This window comes from Mobula hypostoma, chromosome 1 (genome assembly GCF_963921235.1).
Source record: "Mobula hypostoma chromosome 1, sMobHyp1.1, whole genome shotgun sequence".
Taxonomy (NCBI): domain Eukaryota; kingdom Metazoa; phylum Chordata; class Chondrichthyes; order Myliobatiformes; family Myliobatidae; genus Mobula; species Mobula hypostoma.
In genome coordinates, this window is record NC_086097.1 from 98,642,739 (window position 1) to 98,656,138 (window position 13,400).

Here is a 13,400-nt window from a genome sequence, read left to right on the forward strand (position 1 = left end):
GTGTCAGGAGGTGACTGGTTGTAATTGGTGTAGGGTTAGTGTCAGTAGGTGACTGGTTGTAATTGGTGTAGGGTTAGTGTCAGGAGGTGACTGGTTGTAATTGGTGTCGGGTTAGTGTCAGGAGGTGACTGGTGGTTGTAATTGGTGTAGGGTTAGTGTCAGGAGGTGACTGGTTGTAATTGGTGTAGGGTTAGTGTCAGGAGGTGACTGGTTGTAATTGGTGTAGGGTTAGTGTCAGGAGGTGACTGGTGGTTGTAATTGGTGTAGGGTTAGTGTCAGGAGGTGACTGGTGGTAATTGGTGTAGGGTTAGTGTCAGTAGGTGACTGGTTGTAATTGGTGTAGGGTTAGTGTCAGGAGGTGACTGGTTGTAATTGGTGTAGGGTTAGTGTCAGGAGGTGACTGGTGGTTGTAATTGGTGTAGGGTTAGTGTCAGGAGGTGACTGGTGGTTGTAATTGGTGTAGGGTTAGTGTCAGTAGGTGACTGGTTGTAATTGGTGTAGGGTTAGTGTCAGTAGGTGACTGGTGGTTGTAATTGGTGTAGGGTTAGTGTCAGGAGGTGACTGGTTGTAATTGGTGTAGGGTTAGTGTCAGGAGGTGACTGGTGGTTGTAATTGGTGTAGGGTTAGTGTCAGTAGGTGACTGGTTGTAATTGGTGTAGGGTTAGTGTCAGGAGGTGACTGGTTGTAATTGGTGTCGGGTTAGTGTCAGGAGGTGACTGGTGGTTGTAATTGGTGTAGGGTTAGTGTCAGGAGGTGACTGGTGGTTGTAATTGGTGTAGGGTTAGTGTCAGGAGGTGACTGGTGGTTGTAATTGGTGTAGGGTTAGTGTCAGGAGGTGACTGGTGGTTGTAATTGGGGTAGGGTTAGTGTCAGGAGGTGACTGGTGGTTGTAATTGGTGTAGGGTTAGTGTCAGTAGGTGACTGGTGGTAATTCGTGTAGGGTTAGTGTCGGGGTGAGTGGTGGTTGTAACTGGTGTAGGGTTAGTGTCAGGAGGTGACTGGTGGTAATTCGTGTAGGGTTAGTGTCGGGAAGTGACTGGTTGTAATTGGTGTAGGGTTAGTGTCAGGAGGAGACTGGTTGTAATTGGTGTAGGGTTAGTGTCAGGAAGTGACCGGTTGTAATTGGTGTCGGGTTAGTGTCAGGAGGAGACTGGTTGTAATTGGTATAGGGTTAGTGTCAGGAGGAGACTGGTTGTAATTGGTATAGGGTTAGTGTCAGGAGATGACTGGTGGTAATTGGTGTAGGGTTTGTGTCAGGGGTTCGTGGTGGTTGTAATTGGTGTAGGGTTGGTGTCAGGAGGTGACTGGTTGTAATTGGTGTCGGGTTTGTATCAGTAGGTGACTGGTTGTAATAGAAACATAGAAAATAGGTGCAGGAGTAGGCCATTCGGCATTTCGAGCCTGCACCGCCATTCAGTATGATCATGGCTGATCATCCAACTCAGAACCCTGCACCAGCCTTCCCTCCATACCCCCTGATCCCTTTAGCCACAAGGGCCATATCTAACTCCCTCTTAAATATAGCCAATGAACTGGCCTCAACCGTTTCCCGTGGCAGAGAATTCCACAGATTTACCACTCTCTGTGTGAAGAAGTTTTTCCTAATCTCCGTCCTAAATTGTTTCCCCTTTATCCTCAAACTGTGACTCCTCGTTCTGGACTTCCCCAACATCGGGAACAATCTTCCTGCATCTAGCCTTTCCAATCCTTTTAGGATTTTATACGTTTCAATAAGATCCCCCCTCAATCTTCTAAATTCCAATGAATGTAAGCCTAGTCGATCCAGTCTTTCATCATATGAAAGTCCTGCCATCCCAGGAATCAATCTGGTGAACCTTCTTTGTACTCCCTCTATGGCAAGGATGTCTTTCCTCAGATTAGGGGACCAAAACTGCACACAATACTCCAGGTGTGGTCTCACCAAGGCCTTGTACACCTGCAGTAGTACCTCCCTGCTCCTGTTCTCGAATCCTCTTGCTATGAATGCCAGCATACCGTTCGCCTTTTTCACTGCCTGCTGTACCTGCATGCCCACTTTCAATGACTGGTGTAGGGTTAGAGTCAGGGGGTGACTGGTGGTTGTAATTGGTGTAGGGTTAGCGTCAGGAGGTGACTGGTGGTTGTAATTGGTGTAGGGTTAGTGTCAGGAGGTGACTGGTGGTAATTGGTGTAGGTTAGTGTCAGGAGGTGACTGATGGTAATTGGTGTAGGGTTAGTGTCAGGAGGTGACTGGTGGTTGTAATTGGAGTAGGGTTAGTGTCAGGGGGTGACTGGTGGTAATTGGTGTAGGGTTAGTGTCGGGGGTGACTGGTGGTTGCATGGACTGCCAGATCTCTATGAACCCACTTCTGTGTTTATGTCCATTGACACACTGACTTGGTGTTGTGAGGCTACTCCAGTGTTGTTTTCTATTACACTCTGTTTCCTTGGACCAATTTTTTGTTGAAATATGGACGTCAGCCAGCTATTTTCCTTCAGCATCCATCAGCTTACAACTCCAATGTAAGACCTGGATGAGGCATTGCTCTCTTTCCATGGTGGATGCACAAGTTATTTTGAATTGTTGTCCCTGTGTCCTTCACTCTGCAGACTTTACAAGAGTCCTTTATTGAACCATATAACAATTACAGCACAGAAACAGGCCATCTCAGCCCTTCTAGTCTGTGCTGAACTCTTACTATCTATCCCTACTTGTGAATTATTACAGAAAGAGAACTAGAAAAATTAGAATATCGTAAAAAGTTGTCTGCATTTAATATTTTCAAGCACATGATCATCACAGCAGTATGAGAAAGCATGTGACTGCTAACGAACTTTGGTTGCCAGTTTGGCCTACAGCTGTAGGTTGGTGAGAATGCACAAGTCTTGTATTGCTATTGCTTCCACACGTGAACACAGAGAAAGCAGAACCCTCTGCAGTCAATGGCAGTCTGACCTTGACTCTGGAGGGCCACCCGTTTGAGTTTGGAGGGCGTTGTCCTGTGACGGTGAGCTGTGTGTGGCTGGAGGCAGGACCTCCACACAGGGAGGAAACCCAGCTGCTGGTAAGGGAAATGGATGGCCTCGATCACAAACTGGTGCGGGTCCTCGCTGTGCAGCAGTGACGAGTCACAGCGAGTAGTCTGGGTTGTAGCCCAGATGGCCACTGCAGGCCATGATCTGTGCTGGCTCAGCCTGGTCCAGGTACAGTGGGCTGCCTGCCGTGGCTGTGTACATTGGTGGCACCCTGCCCCCCCCCCCCATCCATCCATGGAACTGTACCGAGCAGCAGACGTAGCCACCCACCACCACAGCAGCTCCTGTGAGCCCCTCGCCACCTCCTATGTCACACCCCAGGTGTCGGCCAACGGGGGTGGGGGGGGTCACCTCACTTTTCCCTTCACACACGCTGTCCGGCTTGCTGGACAGACACAATTTATGCTCCAGAGCCTCAGGTTCACTTCTGCAGACACCTCTTGCACACAGCTACGGCACTGTGTGTGTATATTCTTGAACTGGTCTTATTTTGCAGCTATTTTTCTCTTTACCCTTTTGTATAATTTATATTTTGTTGTCTGTATCGGTGTCTCCATTATTTCCGAAAGCAAGTTTTTCATTGTACCTGTACCTCACCTTCCCTGTGCAGATGACAGTAAATGTGATTGGACTTCACCTGAGTAAGGGTCTCCAAGCCGAGTCATTAACCCCACCCACCTCACTTAGTTCAAGGCGGGTACACTGAACCAGAGACACAAGAGATTGCAGACACTGGAATCTGGAGCCGCACACTGCAGGGACAGGGAAGCCCAGTGGGTTGGACAACATCAGTGGAGGAAATTGGGTAGTCAACATTTCAGATTGAGACTTGAGTCCAATGAAAATTCTCAATCCAAAACATTGATTATCCATTGCATTTAGAGGTTTACTAGACCAGCCTGACAAAAGTCTCAGAACTGAAACGTTAATTGTGATTCCTTCCCAACACCCCCCCCCCACCCATGCTGCCCAATCTGCAGAATATTTCCAGCATTTGCAGTGCCCAGTTCTGCTGCTGTGTGTGGCCAAGTAACCTGCACACCTTTAGGATGTAGAAAGAAACTAAAATAGTGGGAGCTATTAGTTGTTGTGGTAGTTAATTGTGTCATTCCTATGTCACTCAGTTAGCCGCTCCCACAGGGGAGGAGTTGACATTGTTCAGGCTGGGATATCAATAAAGTTAAGATGAGTACCCTGCACGCTGACATCCGGGTGTGCTCAAACACAACATGGTGTCAGACATGGTTGATCGTTGATAAATTTGGGCTACAGCCCAAAGGAGAGCCCCAACAAGAAATAAATTACAGTTAGTTGTTTCTTATTTGCATACATCTATGAAAAATATCAACCTAAACTGCTTATGCTAGTTGCTAACCGTATGCATCATGGAGCATGGGCCGAGGACTGGCCAGGGTTGACAGACAACGCCTTCACGCTGCACCCAAAGGTGGATACATTGTAATACTCTTTGGGCCACTAGCCTGGGGAAGTGCACAGAGACATAGACACAGCAGAGAAGGCAGTCAAACTGTCAGGGAGAGAAAAGATGACTTTTGTAGTCCAAATAAATAAAATAATAAATAAGCAAACAAGCAGGAAAATGGAGCAAATACTTGCAGTGCCTACATTTATTTACCTAATAAAGCCCCCCAAGGCATTTGATTTCTCTAAACCAGAGGACTTTGAGAGATGGCTCAGACACTTTGAGAGATTTAGGATTACAAGTCATCTCACTTAATCTTCAAAAAAGCATCAAGTAGGCACACTGATATACTGAATGGATGACAAAGCAGGTGACATCATGGGTGAATTAGGACTGACAGATGCCCAGAAAAAGGAGTACAGAATAGTGCAGGACAAATTCAATGAATGTTTCACAGGAAAGGGAAATGTGATGTATGAGAGGGCAAAATTCAACTCCAGAAAACAGGATCCAGATGAAAGGATAAATGACTGAATCACAGCATTCCATGTCCTGTCAGACAACCATGCATGTGGAGATCTGTGGGATGAGCTCATTGGAGACAGGATTGTTTTGGGCTACTAGACAGCAAATTGTCAGAGAGATTACTGTGGCAGGTGAATCTCACTAGAGAAGGCTATTACTATGGTCAGGCAGAGTGAGAACGCTCGTCAGCAACAGGCAGAATTCAGGCACAAAAATATTGCTGAGCAAAGCAAGAAGCTGTACAGAAAGACAGGTACAAACAGGGTGCAGTCAGAAAGACCACAGACAGAGCAGACAGTAGAGCTCAGCTCAAACAAGACAAGCGAAACAAAGAGCAGGTAAAATGTCCAACTGCAGGAGATGCGGCAAGTCGCCATTCCACGTCAAAGAGCTCTGTCCAGTGAAAGAAGTGAAATGCCAGCAATACAATAGAGTTGGTCATTATAAAAGCTGGTGTCACTCAAAAACAGTTCTTCAGGAGTCAAAGAGGACCATGATTCAGACAGAGAGAGCTTTCCTTGGGGCTCTCAATTCACATAGACCAGGCTGGTGTACTATGGGTCAGATGCAAAATGAGGCAGTTATGTTCAAAATGGACACTGGGGCAGATATCACAGCTGTCTCCAAGTGTCTGATCACAAAACTGGTGAAGAAAATAGCCATTACACTAAACCCAACAAAGTGAGTGCTCATGGGGCACGGAAACAAAAAGAATGTTCACTACTTCCATCCGTAAAAATGAGAAACAGTTAAAAGAGGATGTCTAGGGACCCCAGTTGTTTACAATATATATTAATGACTTGGATGAGGGAATTAAATGCAGCATCTCCAAGTTTGCGGATGACACGAAGCTGGGTGGCAGTGTTAGCAGTGAGGAGGATGCTAAGAGGATGCAGGGTGACTTGGATAGGTTCGGTGAGTGGGCAAACTCATGGCAGATGCAATTTAATGTGGATAAATGTGAAGTTATCCACTTTGGTGGCAAAAATAGGAAAACTGATTATTATCTGAATGGTGGCCGATTAGGAAAAGGGGAGGTGCAACGAGACCTGGGTGTCATTATACACCAGTCATTGAAAGCGGGCATGCAGGTACAGCAGGCGGTGAAAAAGGCGAACAGTATGCTGGCATTTATAGCGAGAGGATTCGAGTACAGGAGCAGGGAGGTACTACTGCAGTTGTACAAGGCCTTGGTGAGACCACACCTGGAGTATTGTGTGCAGTTTTGGTCCCCTAATCTGAGGAAAGACATCTTTGCCATAGAGGGAGTACAAAGAAGGTTCACCAGATTGATTCCTGGGATGGCAGGTCTTTCATATGAAGAAAGACTGGATGAACTGGGCTTGTACTCGTTGGAATTTAGAAGATTGAGGGGGGGGATCTGATTGAAACGTATAAGATCCTAAAGGGATTGGACAGGCTAGATGCGGGAAGATTGTTCCTGATGTTGGGGAGGTCCAGAACGAGGGGTCACAGTTTGAGGATAGAGGGGAAGCCTTTTAGGACCGAGATTAGGAAAAACTTCTTCACACAGAGAGTGGTGAATCTGTGGAATTCTCTGCCACAGCAAACTGTTGAGGCCAGTTCATTGGCTATGTTTAAGAGGGAGTTAGATATGGCCCTTGTGGCTACAGGGGTCAGGGGGTATGGAGGGAAGGCTGGGTTCTGAGTTGGATGATCAGCCATGATCATAATAAATGGCGGTGCAGGCTCGAAGGGCCGAATGGCCTACTCCTGCACCTATTTTCTATGTTTCTATGTTTCTATGTCTACGTTCATCAGAATCTCTTCTCACCACTACTGGGATGACATGCCATCGAGAAGCTGAACCTCAATGCAAGGTTGGTTTTGCTAAGTTCAGTGGCAGGAGAAGTAACTGGAGTTGTTCACAGGCCTGGGGTACCTTATCCATCTGAAGCCAGGAGTGACACCCTACTCTCTGACCACAACGAAACCTATACCAGTACCATTGGTGAACAAAATCAAAGCTGAGGTTGAGAGAATGGAGGCACTTGACATCATAAGTAGAGTGAATGGGCCTATTGACTGGTGTGGGGGCATTGTTCCTGTTCCTAAGTCAGATGGCAGAGTGAGGATCTGAGGTGATCTAACAAAGTTGAATAATGCAGTGAGGCAGGAGCAGTTTATTCTGCCCTCTGTTGAGCACACGTTGGGTATTCTGGGTGGAGCAAAGTTCTTCACCAAACAAGATGCAAACTCAAGGTTCTGGCAGATCTGTTTAGCTCCCGAGTTACAGAAGCTCACACATTTATCACACCATATGGGTGCTATCTATGCCCTCAAGAGGCTCCCTTTTTGCATTTCATCAGCCCTGAACACCCTCAGATAAGGATGAACGATATTTTGGAGGGACTGGAAGGAGTCATCTGCCACATGGATGATATACTCATCTTCAGAGGCTCAGGTGAGGACATGACAAAAGAGTGGAAGCTCCCTTGGAGGAACTGAAACAGGCTGGAATCACCCTGAGCAAAAGGAAATGGGAATTTGCAAAGTAGGAGTGAAGTTCTTAGGCCACCAGCTATCCTCAGATAGAGCGCAGCCAGGTTCAGACAAACTGGCAGGAGTTCAGAACATGGAATGACCTATGAATCACAGTTTCCTTGGCATGATAAACCAGCTGGGAAAATCCGTTCCAGATTTGGCAGAGAAAACCAAAACCACTACACGACCTCCTCTCTCAGAGAAACGTCTGGAGCTGGAATGCACTACAGGAGAAGTCATTCTCATCACTTAAAGCAGAGGTTATCTCTCTTCCTTGGCATTCTTTGATCTGAACAAAGCCACAAGGTCTCAGCAGATGTCTGTTCCTTTGGCCTGGGGGGAGCACTCATGCAACACTGCAGTAGTGTATGGAAACCAGTGGCATAAGTATCAACACTGACTCCTAAAGGGGACACTGGATCCCATCTGGGCTTTTGAACACTTCAGCTGCTACTTGATAGGCATTAAATTCCTACTTGAACCAGACCACAGGCCACTTGTCAGCCTTCTCAGACTTCACTGGCTTGAAAGAGACACACTCACCTTTCTGGTAGGTTTGCTGGTAAAGGGCTCCAGACTAGTCATTCCTGTTTCTATGCAACCAAAATCATCAGTTAAATCCACCAAGGACATCATGACATTGAAAAATGTTACTCAAGAACAAGGCAGTTTGTGTGGTGGCCTGATCTGAGCACACAGCTAGGAGATTGTGAAATATGCAGAAAACAGCACAAAAATCATGCTGAGCCTCTCTGTCCCACAGAATTGCCAGACTTTCCATGGCAAATTGCTGGTATAGACATTTTCAAGCTGAAAAGAGACAAATATCTTCTCGCTGTGAATTACCACTCAGGGACTGTTGAGGTGTCCAAGCCGTCCTCTACGTCCTCAGCGGCAGTTATACAGCACCTGGAAGCTGTATTCACTCACCATGGAATACCAGAGACACTTGTGTCAGACAGTGATCCACAGTTCGGCTCCTCAGAATTCAAAGCCTTTGCTTGGGACAGTGAGTTCAAACACCAGACTGGCGGTCCACATTACCCATGGGCAAATGGAGAAGTGGAAAGAGCAGTGCAAACTGTTAAGCGTCTCCTGCTGATGACAAAAGACCCCTACAAAGCACCATTAGCTGTTCACCTCTTGTGAATGGCTACAGTCTATCAGAGCTGTCAATGGGCCGGAGACAGAGAACAAGCCTGCCCGTTCTTCCTTCTCTTCTCCAACCGCACTTACTGGACTTAGACAAAGTGAGACATTTTGAGACAAAAATGAGAAAACGAAGAGCATGCATGATCTTAGACACAGCAAAATCTCTGTCGCCGCTCAGGAGCGGTGAAGCTGTTTGGGGTTCAGACTAGTTCACTAAAGGAACAATGGTCCAGCAGCACTGCCCCACGTCAGTTTGTGATCGGAACATCACAAGGTGAAATCAGTTGGAACAGGCATGGGCTTGTGTGACTTCAAAGCCTATGAAAGGTAGAGAGAGCAATAGACAAGGACTACTTACCAGAGGTGGATACACCTGTGATCTCCATCTGCTCCAACGATTCCAGGAACTTATACCAGATCGGCTCATTGATCTGTTCCACCACAGAGATATACTCCATAGCCTAATAGCTTGGGGCAAGTGACTAAAAAGGCAGAATAATCCCCCCACTTTACCGGAGTGTTTGGGTAGTCTATCCTGACCTAGTGGTTTTTAAAAAGAGTTCTCATGTTGGAAACGTTTCACAAAAATAGACTGTTCTTAAAAAAAAAGGAATTGGTAGAAAAAAAGTAAGAAAACAAAGGAAGAGTGAGAGAGGCCATTAGAAACAAAAAGAAAGTCAGTTATATTGTTGGCAATTCTTTTTAATGTAAGGAGCTATGGGTAAAGTGATGTAGTGGTAGTTAATAGTGTCATTCCTGTGTCAGTCAGTTAGCTACTCCCACATGGGAGGAGTTCACATACTGTTCAGTGAAGTTCAGTTAAATATCCTGTATGCAGGTGTGCTGATGTTCTCTGCACTCTCCCTTAGTATCAAATACAATAGTCACAGGGAGCACATGCAACTCCACACAGACAGCACCAAAGTCACAATCGAATTTGGTTCACCAGCAGTTCCAAAGTCTGCACTGGGGGAAGGATTTGCCCATCTTAAATCGGCCACCCTTAATATTTAATCCCATCTCTTACATGTCCACCTTGTCTCTGCTGCCCAAGATGTCATTACGTTCCTCTCTATCCCAGGTCGATGGAACTGCCCACTCCTGGCAACACCACCAGTCTCACCAGCTCTTGTACATCCCCTAGATCTTTGAATATTAAAGCAAAAAGGGAAGGAGCAAGAGTGAGGAGCTCAGATGAAAGATCAGCCCAGTTCTGGTTGACTAACAGAGCAGATATAGACTACTCCATCTGCTTCTAAATTTCTCCACTGCGCCTAGCCTTCTGCAGATTTTAGAAATGGCCTAATTATTGTAGATCTGGTTGGCTTCAAAATCCTCTTCCAATTGCTCAGCCAGCAGACTGAATGAGGCAAGAGTTGAAACTAGGATGTGGGAGGGGAGACCAGGAATAGCTAGTGGGAATGGGACCCTGAGGAAGATGGGTCAGAGAGTCAGGACAGTGTGTCCGAGGGGAGAGGAGCCCATAACGGATGGGGGTTGAAGGTGGTGTGTGTTATGGCCTAATTCTGCTCTTGTGTGTTATGGAATAAGGAATAGTGAGACCACATAGCAGACTTTAGGAGTCAATGGACTTCTTAAGCTTTGGGAGAAATTTCTTACATGGCAGCAGACGGGTCAGACACAGAATGAACCTCCCTCTATACTATCCCATCACACTCTCCCAGGGTCAGAACATATGACATAGGAGCTGAATTAGGCCACGCACCCATTGAGTTGCTCTGCGATTCCATCATGTGCAAACCATTAGCCCATCCTCTCAATCCCATTCTCCAGCGTTCTCTCCATGACCTTTGATGCCCTGACTAATCAAAAAGCTATCAACCTCCGCTTTAAATTTATATAATGACTCTGCCTCCACAGCTATTCATGGCAATTAATTCCACAGCTCTTCACCCTCCGGCTAAAGAAATTCCTCCTCAACTCTCTTCTACAGGGATATCCTTCTACTCGGAGGCTGTGCCTTCACATTACAGACTCTCCCACCGTGTGAGACATTCTCTTCTCGTGCACACTATCTGGGCCTTTCAATATTTTGTTAGGTTTAATAAGAACCCGCACCCCCCCCACCCCAATGCTCTAAACTCCAGTGAGTATAGGCCCAGAGCTATCAAACACTCTTCATACGTTAACACTTTCATTCCCGTGAATCCATTATGGACCTTCTCCAATGCCAGCACATTTTTTCGTATATAATGGGTCCAAAAGCATTCACAATACTTGTGGTGCAGTCTGACCAGTGCTTTATAAAGCTTCAGCATTACACCCATGTTTTTATATTGTAGTCCTCTCAAAATAAATGTTAACATTGCATTTTCCTTCTCAACTTGCAAGCTAACCTTTAGAGAGTCCTGCACAAGGTCTCTCATGTCCCTTTGTACTTCAGATTTTTGAATGTCCTCCCCATTTAGAAAATAATCTCTGCCTTTACTCATTCTACCAAAGTGCATGACCATACACTTCTCTACACTTTATTCTCCTAATCTGTCCAAGTCCTTCTGCAGACTCCCTGCTTCCTCAGCAGTACCTGCCCCTCCGCCTATCTTTGTATCATCCACAAACTTGGCCTTAAGTCCTGTCATCCAAGTTTTTGATATCTAACGTGAAAAGAAGTGGTCCCATCACCAACTGCTGCAGAACACTGCGTCACTGGCAGCCAATCAGAGAAAGCCCCCTTTGCCCCCTGCCAGCCAGCCAATGCTCTATCCATGCTAGTGTCTTTGCTATGGGTTCTTACCTTGTTTAGCAGCCTAATGTGTGGCACCTTGTCAAAGGCCTTCAGAAAATCCAAGTAACCAACATCAACCAATTCTCCTTAATCTATTCTGCTTGTAATTTTCTCAAAGAACTCCAATAAATTTAGCAGGCAATTCTTTTCCCTTGAGGAAACCATGCAGAATTTGGCCTATTTTATCATGTGCCTCCAATTACCCTGAAACCTCATCCTTAATAACGGACTCCAACATTTTACCAACTGCTGAGGTCAGGCTAACTGGTCTATGATTTCCTTTCTTCTGCCTCTCTCCTTTCTTACAGAGTGGAGTGACATAAGCAACTTTCCAGTCCTCCGGAGCCATACCAGAACCTAGTGATTCTTGAAAGATCATTACTAATGCCTTCACAATCTCTTCAACTGCCTATGTCAGAATGCCGGGGTGCAATCCATCTGGTCACCTTCAACGACACTCACTTCTGCCCCTTGACGCTCCAATTTCTGGTATACTGCTGGTGTCCTCTACAATGAAGACTGGCACAAGATATTTACTGAGCTCATACACCATTTCTTTGGCCCCCATAACTAACTCTCCAGCAGTCTGTTAGCCACTCTCGCCTCTGTTTTACTCTTCATATATGCAGGAAAAAAAAGATTTTGGTATGCACTTTTATATTATTGGCTAGCTTACCTTCATATTTCATATTTTCTCTCCTTATTGCTTTTCTTAATTACCTTCCGTTGGTTTTTAACAGTTTCCCAATCCTCTCTCTGCTTACTACCTGTTTTGATATTAGACATAAGATCTGGGAACAGAACTAGGCCGTTCGACTCATTGAGCGCTCTGCCATTTCATCATGGCTGATCCATTTCCCTCTCAAACTCATTCTCCTGCCTTCTCCCTGTAACCTTTCACACCCTGACTTGTCAAGAATTCATCAACCTTCTCCTTAAATACACCCAGTGACATGACCTGTGACAGTGAATTCTACAGACACCCCACCCACTGACTAAAGAAATTCCTCCTCATTTCCATTCTAAATGGATGCCCTTCTGGTCCTAGATTTCTCCACTATAAGGAACATCCTCTCCACATCCGCTCTTTCCAGGCTTTCAACATCCCCCCAACCCCCACCCCACCCATTCTTCTAAATTTCATTTGAGTACAGGCCCACATTCATCAAATGCCCACAATAAGGACCCAAAACTGCTCACAATACTCTAAGTGAGGCCTCCCCAATGCTTTATAAAGCCTCAGCATTACATCCTTGTTTTTATATTTGAGTCCCCTCGAAATGAATGCTAACATTGCATTTACCTTACTCACCACCAGCCCAACCTGCAAATTAACTTTCAGGGAATCCTGCGCAAGGACTCCCACTTTCCTTTGCAACTCAGATTTTTGAATTTTCTCCCCATTCAGAAAATAGTCTACACTTTTGTTCCTTCTGTCAAAGTGCATGACCAGACACTTCCAGACACTGTATCACATCTGCCATTCCTTTGCCCATTCTCCTAATCTGTCTTTTCCTCAAAACTACATGTCCCTCCACCTACCTTCATATCATCTGTAAACTTGGCCAGAAAGCCATCAGTTGCATCATCCAAAACACTGGCATACAACATATTAAAAAAACAGTCCCAACACAGACCCCTGTGGAACACCACTAGCCACCAGCAGCCAGTCAGAAAAGGCTCCCTTTGCTTGTTATTTACTCTTTGCTTCCTGCCTTCACTTTTACTTTTATGCTGCTTTGACTTTCCTTGTCAGGCAGAGTTGCCTCATCCTCCCTTTAGAACCCTTCTTTGGGATGAATCTATCATGCACCTTTAGGATTTCTCCCAGAAACCACAGTCAATGCTGCTCTGCCATTATTCCTGCTGGTGTCTCACTCTAATCAACTCTGACCAGCTACTTTCTCATCCCTCTAAATTCTCTTTACTCCACTGTAATACTGACATATCTGATATTAACCTCTCCCCCTCGAACTCTAACATATAATCACTGCCTCCTAATCCAGTTTATTACTCAACACTCGATCCGGAATT

General features: G+C 45.8%; 1 protein-coding gene across 2 annotated transcripts in view; it reads right to left on the reverse strand.

The window, feature by feature from the left end:
* Positions 1 to 13,400, reverse strand: part of dll4 (delta-like 4 (Drosophila)) — a 98,248-nt gene that overhangs the window by 39,377 nt on the left and 45,471 nt on the right. The window lies entirely within an intron of this gene.